Below are 23087 nucleotides of genomic sequence, written 5' to 3'. Positions count from 1 at the left end.
TAAGGTTCCTTTGGACAAAACGAACTATAACAACATAGTTTATAAAATTAACTGTATAAATTGCGACACATCATATGTGGGACAAACGAGAAGGCAACTGAAAATGCGAATTAATGAACATTGTTGTCACATAAAAAATAATTCTGCGACTCGCTCTGTCATTACAGAATATAGGATTGAGACGGGGCATGATTTTAACTAGAATGAGATACAAATCCTAGATAACGAACCGAGTTTGGAAAAAAGATTAATGTCTGAAATGCTTTATATTAAAAGACATAGAAACAGTTTCAATTTGCAAGTGGACACTGAGTTACTCCCGGATACATATATGTCAATAATTAATAAATTGCCTTTTATTTAGTTTACTATTAGAGAAACATATTACGGATATCTTTTTTGTTTTTCCTTTTTTAATATTATAAAAGAATATATGTGATTTTATTCCAGTTATTTCGAAGATATTTATCTTGTTTGGAATCTTATTATCATATAATTTGATGTTATTTGACTTTAGTTTAATGTTATTATGATTTTTACTGTTACCGACTTTTTTGGATCTGACTTTGTTCTTCTATTTATAATATTTTTAATGTTGACGATTTTACCTACCTCTGAATATTATTTAGTGTTTAGACACTTTTAGTCATAAATTTATTTTAACAGAATATAGTCTATATCGTTTTTTATATAACTATTTTTGTGCGAGCGACATACTTGTGGGGAGTTATAATTATGTGAGTTTCTTTTGTATTTTTATTTTTATTCTTATTCTCATGAATTTTATTTTAGTTTTAATTTTCTATTGTTTTTAATTTTTTTTTATTTATATTTTTAATTATTTTTGATATATTTATTTCTCTATCTGTGCTGTCACTATTTAAATAACTTATTACCTTAGATGCTGTAACATATTTCTATTATTTTACGATTGGATTTACCGCCTCATGTATAAATACATCCAATACTTCTTTTATTGCGACTTGGGAACTCCGACATAAATTAAACGCAATTTGACGACTGATCCCGCTAAACATGTAACTTTCTGGTAACGTCACATTTCGACTATAATTAAGCAAATTTAAAACGTTTACATGCAACGGTAATAAAAGGTTCTGTAAACGTCTCAAATTAACGTTTTATTAGTGTCAGTTCGTAAAACGTATCAGAAACGTTGCTTTTCCGCATTAATTTGACAATTTGGAACGTCACAAATGAAATGTTTTGTAATGTTCAAGTAACATTTCGTATGAAACGTTTTCTTTGCGACTTTATAAACGTTACTTCAATGCTAGCATTTCTATGTTTCTAAAACATTCATTTCACTATGTACTTGAAACGTTTCATTTAAAACGTAAACTTTGAAAAACATTTTACTACTCCGCACTAACGTTATACTATAAATACGATATTATTAAAAGATTTAATTTTGCAGCCTCATAAAGTGAACTTACAATTTATCGTTGATAAATGATCATAACTTTTTAACAAATTGCAATTTTGCAACAAATAAGTCTCAAAATATTACTCCTATTATTATAATTGTTCGATTGCGACCGCTGGCGGCTTCCACGTATCAGAAAGTAAATATAGGGACATACTGATAACCGCGGCAAATGTCGCGCGCTGCAAACGGTTGCACTCACCGTTTTAATTTTTTGTTTCGCACGTTATGATTGGTCGCTTGAATTGCGACAACGCACGATGTGCTCGCGTATGCCGAGCAGTCGGGGGACTTACCGTGTAGTGTGCCAACGTATTACAATCTTCTCGTATAATTGTGTGCCGGTTGTTTTGTACATTAATAATAAAGTTCTCAAGTATAATAAAATATCAATGACGTCGCGCACTCAGACTCCTGTTGCTGAGAGAAATCAACAACAAACTTATTTATAACTTATACTAACCTAAAAATTAATTAATATTTTACGTTTTAGAAAACTTATTGTTCCAAGTAAATACTTGCGCGAGCGGATTAAAAGTAGAAAAAAATATGGGAAAAATAAATAAATGCTTTGTGTCCAAAAGACATGCGTCGAATAATCAAAAAAGAATTATTAGAAACTTTGTTGGTAAATCACAAATTAATTAAAATAAATGATAAATCACAAACTAAAACTGCATCAGCAACGCAAAAAGGAAATAAAAATAAAATAAATATTCGCATAACAATTTGCACAGACTGAAAATCAGTGTACTGCAGCATTTCCAAAAGAAATAGATGAGGCAGAATCTATAAGATATATTGAAACGCTCGTCGATGATGATTTTCAATTACATAAATGTAACGTAGAATTTGACGATAAAATTTCATCTGCGACTGAAGAGTTTGCACTTAATGCTACTAAACAATGGGTTCTGAAATATAAACATTTATTAAGTCAACGGGCCATTAATGATTTGTTGCAAATTTTAGGAGTGCCATATCCAAAGTTTCCTGCAGATTCGCGTATTCTTTTAAAAACACCAAATTCGTGCCCCTATGAAATAATTAATATGCCCCCCGGTTTCTATTGTCACATTGGTATAGAGAATACAATTCGTAGACTCATCAATGACAGTATTAAATGCAAAATTTCTTATTTCAAAATTTAGAACCAGTGTTACTCATTAGTATAAACATAGACGGATTACCTATTTCAAACAGTTCAAAAAGTCAATTTTGGCCAATTTTTATTTCTCTACATGTAGATTCAGTTAGTCAAAAAGCGTTAAAACCTTTTGTAGCTGGAATTTATCACGGGCACACAAAACCAGCTGATGTTAATCAATTTTTAAGTGAATTTATTACAGAATTCAAACATTTACAAGATAATGGATTTAATGGATGCAATAAAACTGTTAAAATGAAGGCCAGTAAATTACTTTGCGATGTTTCTGCTAAATCATTCGTTTTATGTACAAAAGGTCACACGGGATTTTACAGTTGCACTAAATGTACTCAAAGTAGTACCTTTATTAATAATCGATTAGCTTTTCCAGATATGAATGTAGACTTACGAACTGATGCAAGTTTTAAAAACAAATTAGATGATGAATTTCATAAAGATACAACTCCTCTTGAAAATCTTAACATCGGGTTAGTTTTGCAAGTACCTCTTGATGGTATGCATCCAGTATTTCTTGATGTAATGAAAAAACTGATAATGTTTTGATTGCGAGGACCAAAAAACATTCACTTCACTGATGATAAGAAAAAAGTCATTAACGATCAAATATTATTTTTAAAGAATTATGTACCTAAAGATTTTGGCCGCTTACCAAAAAGCTTAGATGACATAGAGTACTTTAAAGCTGCTGAACTAAGACAATTTTTGTTGTACATTGGACCGATCGTTTTACAAAATATGAGAAACAAGAACATGTATACACATTTTATGGCATTATCATGCGCTATTCGCATTTTATGTAGTCCTGCATTATAATTCAGTTTATAATGATTATGCTTTGCAACTTATTCAGTATTTTGTTTAAAAATATTCAGTTCTTTATGGTCCTGTGTTTATCAATCACAACGTACACGGTCTCATTCTTTACCTGCAGACTGCTTGTTGCACGGTCTACTAGATACATTTAGTTATTTCAAATATAAAAACTTTCTGTACAAAATAAAATCAAAAATTAAAACAACAAAACACCTCTTACAACAAATTTGTAACAGACTAAAGGAAGAAGAGCAGAAAGAGAAACAAGACGACAAGACTTATCCGATTTTACATCAACAAAGTAAAGTGCAAATTATTGATAAGGAAAGATGTATATTCTACAAAAAAGTGGATATTGGAAAGTATGAATTCAGCACAGAAAATAAAGAAAATTGCGTCATGCATAGAGACAAGTCTGTACTATGCGTAGACGGTATTTTCCAAAACACTAACACACTGGAAATGTTCATAACGGGAAGAAAGTTTACAGCAAATCAACGTTTTTTAAGTCATCCTGTTCTTCTGAACTATTTAATGTAGAACAAGTATAAAATATTTCTGAGAATACGTATACTGCTAATATTAGCAAAATTCAAGCAAAATGTATAAAATTTCCGCACAAAAATAAGTTGATAATTATGCCATTAATTCATACACAATAATAACAAATATTTAATAGTAGTAATATTTAATAATAGTAATTAATAATAATATTTAATAAGTAATTAATAATTGCACTGCGTCTTTTCCTGCGCCAAAACGCTAAATTCGGAGAGAGGAGCGTTCAATTTAAATATTCTGATCGTTAGCGTCGAAAATCGGTAACATAAGAACGTAACTGCTCTTATTTTGGTACTTTTGGTGATTCACAATAAAGTTGGGCGCTAGGCGCATTTACATGCGCCGCGGTAGCGATAAAAACGGGACCTTAGGTATTCCTTCGAAATTCGGCAGCGAGTCGCAGGTCTAAATTGTTCTTATTCTATGGCTGAGAGAGAGGTATTCAGAGAGACTTACACAGGTTGACATGAATAGACAGATATATTTCAGACACTTAAGATTAACAATTGTACATGGAATAGATATAAATTTACAATATAATTATATGAGGGAAGTTAACATTTAGGCTAGAGATACGAATAACTATAATGAACAGAGATGAAAATTTCGGTACGACGGTATCGATCGCCAGGATCGACTAATCGAATTTTCATTAACTATGACGGTAATTAACAGCTTCTAACAATCTCGCGACAGTATTATACAATTAAATATACAGGAATATTCGGTAAACGGTTCGGTCATTCAAACTCGGTATCTCGGGTACGCGGTATGCACAGAGGTCACATAAACACGAGTCAAGACACGGCGCGATGCAAAAAAAAACGGTAAATGATAAGGCGACAGCAATTTCGTGACTCTCTCGCCGAGTCGAAAATCGAAATAATTATCACACTCGCGGAGAACGGCTGCACGCAAATTCCGTAAATCTAATCACAGAATACTTAACAAAGAAGATCTTACGCACGGTGACCGTGACATAGAACGGTACTCGAAATATACCGATGAACAAGAATGGAAGATTTTCGGTCTCGGAAAGATTGACTGTCGGGGGCACTTCTCGGAGAGGGCTCGACTCGCGAAACTCGAAGTCGGCTGGCCCCGCGGTAACGATACTTAGAGAAAGAGACCGCTCTCTCTAGCACAAAACGACACGGTAACGAGACAATACGGTACTCACGGTAATTACTCTACTTTTTCACTACCCACGACACCAACCAACACTCACGTACGGCTACCCGAGAGGCGGCTTACAATAAGTGGCGATGAAGTCCGATGCCCTTGCGAGATATAGGCCGGAATCTAGAGGCACCCTCTAAGTGTGTATAGCTTGCCGAACAGTGAAAAACCGAGCCTCGCGCTCCTTGGTACCTCGAGCGCCGCGCCGATCTCCCGCGCATTCCATCGATGATAGGGTCGATGGCGAGGGTCCTAGGGTCTCCCGGATTCTCCTCTAACCGGTGTAACTTCTCGCCGAGAATTTTAAACGCTGAACGAGAGGATGCTTTCTCCGATATCTCAGGCTGGCATTCCTCTTGCGGGATAGGCGGTAGGCTGGCCGGGCCATCCGTTTGTCCCTCTCCAGGATATGCAATGTGGTCGATACTGTCCTGAGTTTTCTCGGTATTCTATACTATGTCAATTGCATTACTATTGCGCGAGAGATATTTAAGTAAATTTCGGCCACTTGATACTTATCTGTGCGGGGGTCCCGTGCTCTCTCACTCTCGCTCTATCTCTCTCTCTCTCTCCATGCTGCTGCGGTATCCTGGCACATCCTGTCTTGTTTCCTTTTGCCGCACAAAATAGCTTCCAGGCCGTCCTCTCGGACCGTCGTTGTCGCGCTTTTTAATAACCTTACGGCACGCGCATCGACAGACCGATGCTGCGTGTAACTCCTAGCTTCGCAAAGAAGGTCTTACAAAATACTTATCGCACCCTCCCCGATACGAGGGGCGCTCCAGATCGTCGCGTCCTACCCGGTCAGGCTTTCCGTCCTTGTGACGGCGCTCCAAAGGCGTCACGTCACAGCACAAAGGATCTGTGCTATTTAATTTTAATTAATATATAATACATCAATATAAAACCAGTAAATAAATTATATTTTGAATTTAAATTTTAATATAAAATTGAATTATAATATAATTATATGGTACAACAAGAAGGTACTTTCACATTTTGCATTTACTTATTCTGATATTTTTATTTATTTTTATTACAAATAAAATTTGTGTTATTTCAGTTTTTTTGGTCTGTATTTGAATTTGCAGAGACTTCCAAAGAATCGACTGCAGTAGAAGTCGTTCTGACAACATGGGTAACAATTTTAAACAACGAAATTACATGCAAATGGCCTGAGAAAAACATCCGCAGAGCAATCAAGAAACGGACAACCCCATTAAGTTCTTGGAAAACTTGGAATATAAGACTTTTTGCAAACTGGTAATTTTTATTGTAATTAATATTACTATTTTTATTTCAAAACACTAATAAATATATGTAACAAATTTATACAATTTTGAACACAGCATTAATATATATATATTGTTACGTCCCTGGTTTACATCCTTTGAGCACCTTCATCCCTTTTCATCTCCTAGGAGGGTTGTTTATAGACAACCGGCGTTCAAATGTTTTGGGGCGCCATGATTAGATTTGGTCTAGCTGTCGCACCGAGCGGACGCTTACGAGACCGATGGGCATTTTGGCCTATTATATATTGTATTTCTTTGTTTTATTGTATTGGGTCGTTTTATTAAAACTCCTTTCCTCATTACGAGAATTTATTCATTCCGGACGCGAGTGAGAGTGTGAGTGACATCTTTTTGTGAGACAGCGCAAGAGACGTCGCGAGGACGTAACATTTTGGGGGCTCGTCCGGGATCGAACGAACAACGAGCTACGAAAAATAATTAGGAAAATGACCACCCAACATTCGCCCAGACTAACTCGTTCACAAGCTCCGCTGCGAACACCATCGAATACGGAGACTCTTTCGGAGAAAAATGTGCTGCAAACTGCGCTCCGGGAAATCAGAGAGCTGCGAGAACAACGAGAGCAGGAGCGCACGCAATTCGAAGCTTTACTGCGACAACGCGACGAGGAGCTGCGCCTGTGAAAACGAGCTAAGTCCTCCCAATAATATCGCTTGTATCTCCGATAATAGAGCTTGCGGAGATATTAGTAGTGATCTTCGCGCGAGAATCGGTTTCAAAGTAAAACCCGATACATTTGACGGGAAAGTTCCGCTGCGGGAGTTCCTCTCCCAATTTCTTTTGGTCGCGCGCGCGAATAATTGGGACGAATCCGCGAAGACCGTTGCTTTAGCCGCGAATTTAAGGGGAAAAGCGCGAACTGTGTTAGAAAATATAGAAAATTTAGATAACCTCAGTTTTACTGAATTAAAATCAAAATTAGAATTACTTTTTGGGGAGGGAAATCTTACTCAAAACTATTATTCTTTATTCACGAATCGGAAACAAAAATTCGGGGAGAATCTCGCTTCTTTTGGTGCCGAATTAGAAAGATTGTCGCGACTCGCATATCCCGAATGTCCTTACGCGGTGAGGGATAAAATCGCGTGTGCGCAATTTATCTCTGCTCTCTATGACGGTTTCTTGAGGAGGACCCTTCAATTAGAGGGGATAACCTCTTTAAATTTGGCCGTTGAGAGGGCAAAGATTATAAAAACTATTCAAGGGGAAAATTTTGAAAGAAAGAAGGAAAATTTCGGAAAATTTAACAGCGCGAATTTCCATAAGGTGGAGAGGAACGACGCGCGAAAGGATTTTGATAAAAAATACGGGAACGATAATAAGAACCATGAAAACAGCGCGCGAAAATCTGATCATGAAAATAGAAATCCTTCAAGAGGGGGATGGCGAAGAAACAATTTTTCCTCAAAGGGCAAAGAATGTTAGACGTGTGGTAAAACGGGACATTTTCGATTTGAGTGTCCTGAGGAGAAGGGAAACGCGGTTTAGTTGAGCTGTGCGGGGTGAGCTCGACTTTTTCCGAAAAAGCCCCGATATCGAATCGATTTGTAGATTTTAGTGTTGGTAGAATTAGAGAAAATGATTTTTGTTATCTCGGAAAGATTAACGGTAAAAAATGTTCTTTGAAAATAGACACGGGCTCTGATGTTTCACTTGTAAATAAAAAAATGTTCAATAAGGATGTAGAAAAGATTCGAATTAAAGATTGTAATTTGAAATATCCTACAGGAGAAAAAGTTTTAATTAATTTTCTAGTAGAAGTTAGAGTAGAGATTGGAAGATATTGTGTTTTTATTCCTATGTTTGTCGCCGCCATAAATGATAATTGTATTTTGGGAACAGACTTTCTTAAAAAGATTAATTTACAAAATATTTTTGATAAAGAATTTAATGAATTAGAGTCAAAAGAAAATAAAACTTTTAATTGTTCTAGAATTGAAAACTCTTGTAAAGTTCCAACTATTTTAAAAAATCTTTTTGAAAATAATTCTTTGAATTTGAAAGAAACAGAGAAAGAAATTTTTGCAAACTTTTTAAATGATTTCTCTGATGTATTTTCTGAAAACATTGTGGCTGGCAACTGTAGTGTTGTAGAACATGTTATTAACATAAAAGACTCTCTCCCCATTAAGCAGGCACCTCGTCGAATTCCCATTCATTTAAGGAAGGAAGTAGATAAAATTATTGAGGACATGAAAGAACAAGGAGTTATAGAGGAATCGCGAAGTCCATGGATCTCTCCGGCCGTTATGGTGAAAAAGAAAGACGGCAGTATAAGATTTTGCATCGATTATCGAAAATTGAATAATGTGACGGTAAAAGATTCATATCCTCTTCCCAGGATTGACGATATTTTAGATCAACTCTCAGGTAACTCTTGGTTTTCTACATTAGATTTAAAGAGCGGTTATTGGCAACTAAAAGTCCGTTCCGAGGACAAAGAAAAGACGGCTTTCTCAATCGGCAGGGGTCTGTGGCAATTTACAGTAATGCCGTTTGGTTTATGTAATGCTCCCGCGACTTTCGAACGATTGAAGGAAAAAGTCTTACATGGCTTTTTATCAAAAAAATGTTTAGTATATTTAGATGATATAATAATTTTCGGTAAAACTTTTGATGAAATGTTAGAGAATTTGAATTTAGTATTTTCGCGATTGAGAGAAGCTAATTTAAAAATGAATCCAAAAAAATGTATTTTCTTTCAAAGAAATACGAAATATTTGGGACATATTATTTCAGAAGAAGGCATTACTACGGATCCCGAAAAGATTATAGCCGTGAGAGATTGGCCGGTTCCCCATACTAGAAAACAGTTACGAAGCTTTCTCGGTTTTTGTTCGTATTACCGTAAATTTGTGAAAGGATTTTCTTCTTTGGCAAAACCCCTTTATGTATTAACAGAAAATCAAGTTAAATTTGTTTGGGAAAAAGAATGTCAAGATGCTTTTGAGAAATTAAAATCGATGTTATCGTCTTCCCCGATACTATCTTTTCCTAAGGGAGAGGATGAATTTATTTTAGATACTGACGCGTCTAATATCGGTATTGGTGCAGTGTTATCCCAGAGACAGATGGAAAAAGAGAAAGTGATCGCTTATTTTAGTAAAACGCTTAGCAAGACTGAGCAGAATTATTGTGTGACTAGGAGAGAATTGTTAGCAATAATAGATTCCTTGAGATTTTTCCGTCACTATCTTTTAGGTAGAAAATTTGTAATTCGTACAGATCATGTATCATTAAAATGGTTGATGTCTTTTAAAGATCTGGAAGGACAATTAGCTCGATGGCTCGAAAGACTTCAAGAATTTGAGTTCGAAATTATTCATCGAAAAGGACAATCTCACGGGAATGCCGATGGATTATCCAGGCGATCATGTGAAGCTTTCGGATGCGAATACTGCGCTAAAGTCGAGACGAAAAACGCAGAAGAAAGAGAGAAAATGGTCGCTCGCATTATGCTTGTGGGAGAAAATCTGGAAGAGTGGCGTCGTGCTCAGCAAAAAGATCCAAACATTTCATTTATCATACGAGGGAAAGAAACAGGAAAAAGACCATTGCATTTGGAAGTTCCTACCAAGAATGTTTCGGCTCAGATTTATTGGTCTTATTGGGATTCTCTCGTTTTAAAAAATGGAGTTCTCTATAAGAAATGGGAAGCCCCAAATCTTCAAACTAGTTTCCTTCAATTGATAGTTCCTCAAGATCGGATCAAAGAGATTTTACAGGAAACTCATGATTCTCCGTTCGGAGGACATTTCGGAGTTAACAAAACTCTTGAGAAGATTCGAAAAAGATTCTTTTGGGCAAATTGTAAACAAGACGTAGAGAAGTGGTGCAGAACCTGCAAGATATGTATAGCAAAGAAAGGTCCTTCTGGAAAAGGAAAATCCCCTTTGCAAATTTATAACGTCGAAGCTCCATTAGAAAGGGTGCAAATGGATATCCTTGGTCCTCTTCCATTGACTAAGTCAGGGAATAAGTATCTTCTTGTAATGGTAAATTGTTTCACAAAATGGGTAGAAGCTTTCCCTATCAAGAATGTTAGAGCCAAAACTGTGGCTGAAATATTTGTGAGTCAGTTTGTTTCAAGGCATGGAGTGCCTATTGAGATTCACACAGATCAGGGAAAGAATTTCGAGTCTCAGTTATTTGGAGAATTAATGCAACTTCTTGGGATCAAAAAGACAAGGACTACTGCTCTTCATCCTCAATCAGATGGTCAGGTAGAACGTCAACATCAGACAATCATCAATTACTTGGCGAAATACATTTCTGAAAATCAGAAAGATTGGGATGAATGGATTCCTATGTTTCTTTTGGCATACAGATCGTCGAAACATGAGACTACAGGAGTGACTCCTGCCGAGTTGTACTTTGCTCGAGAACTTAGACTGCCAGTAGACTTGTTACAAGAAAGTCCTAAAATTGATGAAGAGAAATTGCCTCTAGAGAATTTTGTGGATAATTTAAAAGAAAGATTAGAAGAAATTCGTTCTTGTGTTAGGGAACGTATGGCTTTAAAGTCTTCGCAAATGAAAGCCAGATATGATAGGAAAGTTAGAACAATTCTTTTCGAGGAGGGAGAGAGAGTCTGGCTATATAATCCCAAGAGAAGTAAAGGGAAAGCCCAGAAATTGCAGAATAATTAGGAGGGTCCTTATTCGGTTATTAAAAGATTTAACGACGTGGTATATTGTATCCAAAAGACTCCTAGGCATAGGAAAAAAGTTGTGCATGCGGATAGGATAGCTCCTTTTCTGGAAAGGGATAAGGATTGTTAGAATAGATTAGAGCCCGAAGAATGTCTATTCTATGGAAAATTCAGAGGAAAATTTGAACAGATAAAAGTAGGGTGAATTAATTATTGCGTAATCTTCTTTTTCTTTTACAGAATCTCCGAAGAAGAAAAATTTCACTCGAGGGAGAGGTTTCGATTAAAGGAGTGTTTGCGATTCTGCTTTGGGGAGAAACGGAGTTTTCTGGATATGGCGGAGAAGCCGATTTTCGAACTGAGCTTTCCAGGAAGAAGGGTTTTCGTCTTCAGTTCATTCTACGAAGACTGCCTCTCTCGCGGTTTTTGATCCGTGGTTTTCCCGCGGGACTTCGGGCAAATGCCGAGGCAGGGACTTGGGGAGTCCATAAGGGACGATGGGTCCACGGAAGTTACCCCCCCCTTGTCTGAAATTCTTCACGAGGTCGCAGGAAAATCAGGACGTGGAAAACAAAACATCGAAGGTCGATTGGGTTTGAGTTGGCGAATCACCCGGTAACCTGTGGCAGCAGCCCGGGGTAGGGCAGGATGATTCGTTAGAGCCCTGGAGTCGACGTTGGTCTGTCAGTCGATTGGGACCAGAATGACGAAGTCGCTGGTCCCAATCGCTTGGTAACCTGTGGCAGCAGCCCAGGGTAGAGCAGGAAGGCTCGTCGGTGCCCTGGAGTCGACGATAACTTGTGTGGATGTGCGACGGGATCCAGAATGGCGGATTGTTCGGTAACCTGTGGCAGGAGCCCAGGGTAGAACAGGAAAATTTGTCGGAGTCCTGAGGTCGGCATCGGAATGCAGAGTTATTGGACAGCGTTGGATAGCCCCCTGTTTCTGATTGTCGGGACGACAATCTTGAAGAAGGGGGGCAGTGTTACGTCCCTGGTTTACATCCCCTGAGCACCTTCATCCCTTTTCATCTCCTAGGAGGGTTGTTTATAGACAACCGGCGTTCAAATGTTTTGGGGCGCCATGATTAGATTTGGTCTAGCTGTCGCACCGAGCGGACGCTTACGAGACCGATGGGCATTTTGGCCTATTATATATTGTATTTCTTTGCTTTATTGTATTGGGTCGTTTTATTAAAACTTCTTTCCTCATTACGAGAATTTATTCATTCCGGACGCGAGTGAGAGTGTGAGTGACATCTTTTTGTGAGACAGCGCAAGAGACGTCGCGAGGACGTAACAATATATATATATATATATATGAATAATTTTGATTGACAGATGAATACCAGACTGCCATAGATTTTGCAAAAAGAAAAACAAAAACTGATATAGATACGTCAGTGCCAGAAACTGGCCGAAACAAAAGGAGAATAAAGAAGAAGAGCCTAAATGATTACATGAGCGACTTCAGCGATAATTCCCAAAGTCATGGAATAACATCACCTCCGATGCTGTCTACCGTATTTGGTACATATTAGTAGTGCATTATTAATAGAACTGAAATAAGGTAGTGCATTATGTTACTATATAAATATAAAGAAGAAAGTAAAAATGTATAATATAAATTCTCCCCTATAAAATAAAAATAATATAAATATTATATTTTTTGTAATCAAGTAATTCTAATTTTGTTAAGTGTTAGTTGAAAATATGTTTACGTAATACATAAATAGTCTCTATTCATTTTTACAAGTGAATACAGAAGTGAATATTTTTGCAACGATTAGATGAGTCTTTTTATTAAATATATTTATGTTGAGAATCCAGTTATGATTTAATTAAATGTTAATCACGAACACATTCCGCGACGATATAGCACACTTGAATGGTATAACTGCAATGGCTACTAGATATTATTTTATAGATATATATTCTGATTTATACAAAAGTCCGCAGGCACGTTAACTTATACACGTCTGACGAGAGAGTGAGTATTGTATATCGGCTGCTCATCCTGTGACCGAACACGCGTGCATGTATTTATCATGTGTCTATCACGTGCATGATTCTCGAGCATTTTCAGTGAGATGTCACCATATACACGATATATTATTCGGGTAATGACCAACACTCCTTCTTGACATCTGAATCCGCCCAATGGTGCTCATTCATCATTCTGGATATGTTGCTTCAATCCTATCTTCTCTCTCAAAATGGCAAGTCTGATTCTTCCAAGCGGCTTCGTAAGCAGATCCGCTATCATTATTTCGCTGGGACAGTATTTAAAATTGACTAGTCCCTTTTCTGCTAGGTCACGTGCGAATTGAAACCTCGTATCCATATGCTTGGTTCTGTTGTTCATTGCCCTTGGATTATTTAGTAGCGCGAGGCAGCTTTGGTTATCCTCTAAAATCGTCATAGGTTTAATAATATTTTCATCAAAATCGTCTAGTATCTGGTGGATCCAAAGCAGTTCCTTGCAAGTCTCCACGAGTGCGATGTATTCCGCCTCAGTCGTGGAAAGCGCAACGCATGTCTGCTTCCTGCTGCCCCATGCGATCGTTGATCCATGCAATTGTATTAGAAATCCGCTGATGGATTTTCGATCGCTTCGGTCCTGAGCCCAATCCGCATCCGAATAGGCAATGAGTCCATTATTGTTCTCCTCGATGTTTCCTAGCTTGAGCTGAAGATGTTTTGTTCCCTTTAAATACTTCAGAATCCGCTTTGTTTCCATCCAATCGGCAATTGTTGGATTGGTCGTGTGTTGGCTCAGAATGCATACTGACACGAGAATGTCCGGCCTTGCGTTGACTCCTATGTACAGGAGTTCTCCGATGCGTTCTTGATAACTCTTATTTGATTCCAGCATATTTGATTGGTATCTGTACTTTATGCTTCCTGGATCCATAGGTATGTGCGACGTTTTCGCGTCTCTCATTCCGTTGCGGTTGATTATTTTTTCTATGTAGGTCTCCTGGTCTAGGTGAAAAACCCCTCGTGCGTCCTTTTGTACTCGAAACCCGAGAAAACTTCTCGGTTCTCCAAGATCTACGATATCAAACGTCGCTCTTAGCGCTTTTACCGTTTTATCGATGATTCTCTGAGCAGTGCTCGCAATCAAAATATCATCCACGTAAACGATTAGATATGTTGTTGTTGCTCGTGAACTTCTTTTAAATAGGCATTTGTCTGATTTGCCCTGTTGATATCCGTGTTTGTTTAAAACGTTTTTTAGTGTGTCGTGCCATGTCTTCGCGGCCTGCTTTAGACCGTACAAACTTTTTTGCAGTCTACATACTTTGTTTTCTCCTCCTTGCTTTATAAATCCCTCCGGTTGGGTCATATATACGGTTTCCTTCAGGTCACCATTGAGAAAAGCAGTCTTGGCGTCAAACTGCTTAACGATGAGTCCCCTTTTTCCTGCTAACGTGAAGAAAATACGTACTGTTGTTTGTCCAACCACCGGAGCGAATACTTCGTCATAATCCCTGCCATACTTCTGCGAAAAACCTTGAGCTACTAGGCGGGCCTTATATCTGCAAATTTTTCCGTCAGTGTCAGTTTTAATTTTAAAAACCCACTTACTTCCTATGGCTTTATGTCCTTCCGGCAAGTCGACTAGGTCCCATGTATTATTTATCATCAGGGCCTTTATCTCCTCCTTCATGGCCGAACTCCATTTTTCTTTATCGGGACCCGTTAGCGCTTCCGTGACAGTCCTTGGCTCCATTGTGAAGGCGCCAACCATGTTTGCGTGATCCGGGATTGTAAACCTGTCAGGCGGCTTGCCTTTGTTTCTGCGCGATGATCTTCTTGGTCCCTCGTCTTCTTCTTCTTGGTCCTCGTCTTCGTCTTCTTCAGCATCCTTATAGCTTTCTTCGTCACTAGTGATGACGATAGTTTTGTCTGTTGGTGATACATTTTGATCCTGCTCTTGCTGAAATGATACAGTTTTCTCATCCGGATCCTGCTCAATGGAGTTTTCTTTTCTTGATTGATCAAGGCTCGTTTCTACATTTGATGTATTTTCAAAAACTTCCTCACCGACAAAGGTCACATTTCTGCTTATTGTGATTTTTCCTGTCTGCTTGTCCAGAAGTCGATATGCCTTGGAGCCATCTGCGTATCCGACAAAAATTAACTTTTGCGCTCTAGGACTTAGTTTTCCTCGAAACATCTTAGGGATGTGCACATACGCGGTACAGCCGAACACGTGTAAATTTGTCATGTCCGGCAGCCTTCCTTCCCACAGTTCAAAAGGCGTCTTTTCCGTTGCTCTTGTCGGTAGGCGATTTTGTAAATAATTAGCTGTATTTATTGCTTCTCCCCAATATTTTTCGGCCAGATTCGCATCATACAGTAAACACCTTACCATTTCAACTAGATAGCGATTCTTCCGTTCCGCTACTCCATTCTGCTGTGGGGAGTACGGTGCTGTTAATTGTATTTGTGTGCCAGATTTCCTTAAGTATTGCTGCAGATCCTCTGTAATAAACTCTCGCCCTCGATCGGAACGTATTGCCTTAGGTTTCCGCTGAAACTTCGTAAATACCGCTTCAAAATACTCCGTTACAGCTTGCGCCGTATCCGATTTTTCCTTCAACAGACTCACGCAGGTATAACGGCTATAATCATCAATTATAGTAAGTATATATTTCTTACCACCTTGCGTAGCTGTCCTCATAGGTCCACAGAGATCAGTATGTAACAATTCTAGCGTGTTATTTGTTTTTGTCAGCGACACCTTGGGAAATGGTTTTTTCGTCATTTTTCCCTTAATACAGCATTCGCATGCGCATCTGATTCCACAATCTTTTAACTTAATTCCCGTTGCCAGTTTTTTATCTACCAGCTGCTTCACCGCAATGGGATCTCGATGTCCGAGCTTCTTGTGCCATGTATGCTGACATTCTATAGTGTGGGCAGGTTTTGCTGCGAGTGCACTTTCTACGAGATGCAAGTAATATAAACCACCTCGCAAAGTCCCTGTCGCGACTAATTTTCCTTCGCGAGTAATGCTGCAATTCGACCCGCTAAATAGTACCTTAAAGTCATTGCGAGTTATCCGTCGAACTGACAGCAGACTCCCTTTCAGCGTCGGCACGTACAGGACATCTGTCAACTTCACCGATGTGTGCTGTCCTTTACGTCCCACGCATCGTAACATCACGGTTCCGCTTTCTTCGATTCGTGCCATTCTACCGTCCGCAAGCATAACACTACCTTTCACGGCACTGAATTTCATAAATACGTTTATATTAGCTGACATGTGTTTTGACGCACCAGAGTCTATTGTCCACTCAGTGTCTGTTTCCTTCGGCTTGCTTGCTCCAACCATGAAGCACATGTGCACCGAATCTTCCGTGTCTTCACTCTCAACGTCAATAACGTTTCCCGCACTCTCTTTGTTATTCTTCCAACGTTTGAAACGGGGACAATTTCTTTTGATATGCCCCGATTTTCGACAGAAATAACAAGTTACACTGCTAGCACTCGATACCTTTAAAGCATTCTCCTTGTCGACTTCTCCGACCTTGTTTATTTTTCGACGTTTGTATTCATCGATGAGCTTTCCTTTCACGAGCGTCAAGGTCAATTGATCGTCAGGACGGCTTTCAAGAGCCGTTACGAGCGTACCATATGAATCCGGCAGGCTTCCAAGAAGAATTGCAATTTGCAAACTTTCTACAATTTTCTCACCCAAAGCCGCTAACTTGTCGACAAGCAAGAGCGTCCCGTTAATATGCTCCTCCATATCTCCGTCTTCATCCAGCTTTCGATCAACGATGCTTTTTAGAAGGAATACTTTACTGGAAAGTGTCGATTTCTCGTGGTACGCTTTTAAAGCGTCCCATGCTATTTTTGCAGTTGTTGCTTCCCTTACGTGTTGTAACTGATTGTCCTCTACTAGTAGACAAATTGTCGCGCGCGCTCGATTGTCCCTTCTTGTCCATATCGGAGTGATAATTTCCGGTGGCGTTTCATTTACAACATCCCATAGGTCTTCCTTTATTAGCAGTAGTTCAACTTTGTATTTCCACAATTGGTAATTATCGTTATCAAGTTTCGCGATGGAAATGCGTGTTGTTTCCGCCATTGTTTTTCACACTTAATTATGTTATTACTGAGCACGTTAATTTGATCCTGGGCCCATAACCTGTTGAGAATCCAGTTATGATTTAATTAAATGTTAATCACGAACACATTCCGCGACGATATAGCACACTTGAATGGTATAACTGCAATGGCTACTAGATATTATTTTATAGATATATATTCTGATTTATACAAAAGTCCGCAGGCACGTTAACTTATACACGTCTGACGAGAGAGTGAGTATTGTATATCGGCTGCTCATCCTGTGACCGAACACGCGTGCATGTATTTATCATGTGTCTATCACGTGCATGATTCTCGAGCATTTTCAGTGAGATGTCACCATATACACGATATATTATTCGGGTAATGTCCAACAATTTATCTTTCAGATCCTGCAATCAAACGTAGACGATCAAGTAAAGTTCTACAGACTACAAGAAATTTGCCAAAAGATAGTGACAACATTCTTCCAACCGTCAATAAAAAAATAAATGGTAATATAGGTGATATAAGTTAGTATTTTTTAATGTTTATAAATAGAAATATTAATATTTTGCCTTGAGTACTTATTAATTTCGTATTTATTCAGACTCAAACAATAACAATAATAAAGAAAATCAGATAGATCAAACGGATGATATAGAGGTGAATCGTAACAATAATATAAACAACACTGTGGATCTTGAAACCTACCCAACGGAGGGTATGTACCTAAACGTATATATATATATATATATATATTTAACATTCACATACACGTATTTATTGGTCGTAGTATATCTACGATAAGTAACAAATACTATTTTAATATATCAAGACTTTCTTTCCGAAGTTACATTTTTATAACATAAAATATTTTAATTCTACAGATTTAGGTCCGCAAAATATTACTGGAAACGCATCTCGAATTCCGATAAGAAATAACTTATTCGCACAAAACATAATCTTTGAAGATTTTCCACCAAGTTATCAACTTTTATCAATATTTATTGTTATTTTATTACTTAAACAACTACACACCACAACAGCAACAATAATAACAATAAAGTATGTAATAATATTTAATTGTAATTTTACAGATAGCCAGAATATAATTAAGGTTTTAGAGAACACGATAGAGATTCAAAAGCTATTAAGACAACAAAATGAATTTTTTTAGCAATTAAAACGACGAACCAGTAATATTTGCAGCAGCAGGTCCAAGATATAATAATGTTTTAATTATCCCTGCAAAACCATTTAAAAAGCATCGAAAATTGCTACAGTATGACATTTCATTGAAGAATGATGAAGATGAAAAAAACAACTGGTAATAGTATATACACTATCCGTCAATGATTCGCCCCCCTAGAAAGAAACGGCGCTATAGATTTTTTATAGTTTATCTATAGCATCGTCTTTATTTCCTAGGAGGAATGGGAACGAATCATTGACAGGTGATACATACATTCCCCACTTACTTATTTATACAATTGAACATACATTCCCCACTTACTTATTTATACAATTGAAATATAATTGCATTGTATATTCAATTAGACATGTAAATTATAAAAGATTGAAAAAATGTAAATAGCTTGTATGATGTCAATACTCAGAGAATTGTGCGGCCGAAAATACTTTTATTGTATATGAATATTTTAACTTAATTTTACTGTACATATATACTGATATTTACAATTTTCTATTACATGTTAATCTCTGAAGTATGCATATTGAAATATGTAATATTTCGACATTATTCATGTATGAAAAATGTAGTATGTCGTTATAATTGTAATAATTATATGATTCAAGAAACATTTTTCTATTTACTTGGAGGAGACTCACCCCAAGATCAAATAAAACATAGCTTGGAAAAAATGTTTTCCAATAAATTGGCTATAAAATGTTTATGGAAAGGCCAGAAAGGAAACTTTGCCATAAATTCACTTCTGCTAATAGATATCATAAAAAGTAAAACTTTCTGCATTGACCTAACTTGAAACAAAATTATATAAATCAATTTATTAAACTTTAATTTTTTCTTGCGTTTTATAGAGGCTGCTCGAAAGCATTATCTAATATTAACGGATAGATAATTTTTAAATCATGTTTCCGCTTGGCTTAAATATGCTAAAACACGCTATGATAGAAAGCAAGTACTTTTTTTATTCTACTTAAATGAATTACTATTTTTATACAGCGGAATTGATTTTTTTTTGTCTTAGGCAAAAGCACTTAGAAATCATATCGGATAATTCAATTTTAAGGAAATGTACATGAACTCATATATGGCGTTCATCCGACCCTGCAAATGCACTAATAGTTCAATATTAAAATAAGATTTATCTTATATAAATATTAGAAATATTTTAAAAATACATATTATATAAATAATATATAATAATATATATCTTATATAATGATGTTTTATATAATGAATGTTTTATATTTTTAATTTTATCACAAAATGTATGTGTATGAAAATAAATGTAATTAAAATGCGAATAATTTTTGTTTTTCACTGATCGTATTATTACGCATGTAACGAATATATAAAGTCATAATTATGACTTACGACTTAGAACACATCTGATCAACGATTAATGACTCATTGTAGACTTATACATTCGTTACAAAAACGTTGCAAATTAACCATAAAACGGAAAATAAGTTCCTCGAACGTTGTATAAAAAACGTTGTATAAACATTGATTTTGGAATGCGTTTGTAACGTTTTCCTAACGTTTCATGCAAGTTTTATAAACGTCGCAAAAAACGTTGTAAATGCGACGTCGCACATATAAGGTTTCTCAAATGCCTAAAACGCGTTGCAAGTTCGATGTCGCATATGTAAGGTAATTGAATCGGGACATTTCTGGTTCCTGCAACGTTACCAAAAGCACAATCTACCCTTCATTTCTCTCGATCAATAGAGCCAAACGCGATGTTATTGCGACAATTAAGAAAAAAAGAAAATTTGGAAACTAAGGAATTTGAATCCTATGGTTGGAATCTCAGAAATTCCCCTTGTTCCTTCTCTTAACATCACCTGTAAAGAAATAGGCGAGAAAAATATTGGTCCGAAAGTCGGCTGAATCGGGAATCGAACCCGAGACCTTCCGCTTGCCGGGCGACTGCTCTTCCAACTGAGCTATTCAGACACGAATCAATATTTCTCTCAATGTTTATACCCCTCCCCCCCCCCCAAAGCGTCGTAATTAGGTCCAGACGTGATGAAACAATAATAAGAATATTTTTAAGTCAGCTCCTTAATTTTTAAAACCACAATCTACACTCGCAATAACATCTTGAGCATCGTATCAAAAGAACTTTACTAAATCAAGTCTTGAGAACCCTGGCGAAGCCAGTCTTTTTAATGATAACTTGACAAAGTCAAGCCTTGAGAATCCTGGCGAGGCCAGTCTTTATAATGATAACTTGACAAAGTCAAGACTTGAGAATCCTGGCGAGGCTAGTTTTTATAATGATAACTTGACAAAGTTAAGCCTTGAGAATCCTGGCGAGGCCAGTCTTTATAATGATAACTTGACAAAGTCAAGCCTTGAGAATCCTGGCGAAACCAGTCTTTATAATGATAACTTGACAAAGTCAAGCCTTGAGAATCATTACCTTGACGGAATCCCTTGAGATATAATTACCCAATTCTTTGTCCTTCCATTTCCGGCAGTATTTATGGAATCTTTCCAATAAACGAACTGTATACTTCCCGTCAGGGGGTTTGATGGAAGAATCTAGCACGGGATATTGCGCACGATAAAAATCGCCTCGTGTGGAATATTGTCGTGTTTGTCCAATCGTAGACATCCAGATCAATAATCAATTCAATGATTTGAACAGATGAGAATCCTTTTCTAAACAAGAACGGTAAAGTCTCAACAGACTGTTGAAACTCAACTTAGAATGATCACGACTCAAAGATCACGTGTTTCTCTTAAGAGAGGACTATGAACAATGGCGGACTCGACTTGGCGGGACGAAGGAAGAAGCCAGCGCTTTTAGCGTTCGTGTTCGGCACCAACGGCCTCTCGTAGCGCCTCTCCTTCCGGCGCGCCACGCGTCATTTACGGAGACAATAATACGCGCTAATTTAAACGTCCGAGAGTCTTTTCAACAAATTTCATCAGTAAATTCTTCATGTGGTCTTCATTAATTATTATAAGTTCTTTGCAGAAATAAATTATTTTTATACTCTTGTTTATTTGTGGCAGATTTCGTTGATGCTTAACATTCAAACGGCTGTAACTCCACACCTATTACAAATTGTTAATATGAACTTTTTTACTCAAAATGATTCATACTACAACCTCCTGAAATATGTACCTTTCCTCCTGAAACACCCTGTATACGTACGCGCACACACTCAGAGACACAAACGCACAGTAAGATACACAGTCAGACAAAGAGACACTTGATTGATGTATTTCTTAAAATATATTATCTGTTCAAACATTAAATAGAGTATTATTATTTAAAAGCATAACCAACAACAGTTGGGATAATATATTAGAAATAAATAATGAATAAGATATATAATATTTCTCAAGTAATTATTTTGGGAAATACTGAAAATGGAAATGAACAAAGAGTACATAATGAACAAGATATGATTAAAGCACTTTTATTAGATGATGAAGATGATAATGTATTAAAGATCGAGATTGAAAATTGAAATTTGACTGATCAGAACAAAATAAAATTTTAGTTTTTATTGACCTTATTAGTTAAAATTATCTAAAAAAGGAGTCGATCAAACTGGCAATAATTTATTTCAATGTTTAATATAAATACGACGTTTCGATCGTCATTGCAGTCCTTGTCAAGTACATTTACAAAAATTAATACAAACAATTTTTTAAAAAATAAATATTAATAATAATTACAAGCAATTGCACAAATTAATCATTAAAAAATAAGAACAAAAGGAAGTAATAATATAAGTAATTATGTTACCAAAAAATCAGAAATATAAAACGCATTCATAGGATGGTAGTAAACAATATAATTCAATTGCAGACTGGCATCACTTTAGCAATTATTTTAAAGAACAATGCTAAAACTACCATACTACAGACAGAACGTATATAACGATGTTAACAGCGCGAAAGCAACCAAGTCACTAACATACCAAATACAATTACGAAGATCAAGTAGTTAAAAATAGCAGTAGCAAAGTTAAATAAATAAATAAAATCAAATAGCATCAAGCACATGATCATAAATCACACTGAAATTCTCCGTATCTTTTTGTAAATTAATAACATTTATTATGTTTTTTGATGTAAAACATCTCTGCGATTTCTCTTTTCCTTGTGTGTTTTTCCTGGTGTAAATTCTTAAGAGAATCCTACCGGAACTCATGGTTATTAGAGGTGCGGTGCAGACTGACCACAGAATGAGAAGAACTATCTTTTTTAATATTATTACGGTGTTCTTTAATACGTGTCTCTAAATGTCGTTTTGTCTGTCCAATATATATATCGAATTGCAACCTGCACATTCAATTTTATAAACTACTTCCGTTCGTTTACAAGTGTCAAGTTTATCCTTGCCTTTTTTAATAAGTATATCTAACTTTTTTGGGATGGTATATATTACATCGCAATCATTTTTATTGATACACCGTGTAATATTCTCACTAAGACCTTTTATGTACGGTGAGACAATACGTGCATCAAATCTGTTATAATCTTGTGAGCTAAGATTACGATCAAAAGTAATAGATTTCAGCCTTTTCTTTATATATACTTATTAAAAACAGATGGAGGGTAACAATTATTCCGTAAGATTTTTTAACAATGTCAATATTCTCATCGTGAAAAATAGGATCAGACAGTAAGATAGCTCTA

General features: G+C 36.6%; 1 long non-coding RNA gene and 1 pseudogene across 1 annotated transcript in view; one reads left to right on the top strand and one right to left on the bottom strand.

The window, feature by feature from the left end:
* The window catches only part of LOC146724665 (uncharacterized), a 105571-nt gene that overhangs the window by 81532 nt on the left and 952 nt on the right, over nt 1-23087 (bottom strand). The gene's annotated exons all lie outside the window — the stretch shown is intronic.
* On the top strand, nt 17325-19476 carry LOC146724666 (uncharacterized; annotated as a pseudogene).

This window comes from Nylanderia fulva, unplaced genomic scaffold, assembly GCF_048542155.1.
Source record: "Nylanderia fulva isolate GAGA-0341 unplaced genomic scaffold, ASM4854215v1 Scaffold121, whole genome shotgun sequence".
Lineage (NCBI taxonomy): Eukaryota > Metazoa > Arthropoda > Insecta > Hymenoptera > Formicidae > Nylanderia > Nylanderia fulva.
This window is presented reverse-complemented; position numbering and strand designations above follow the sequence as displayed.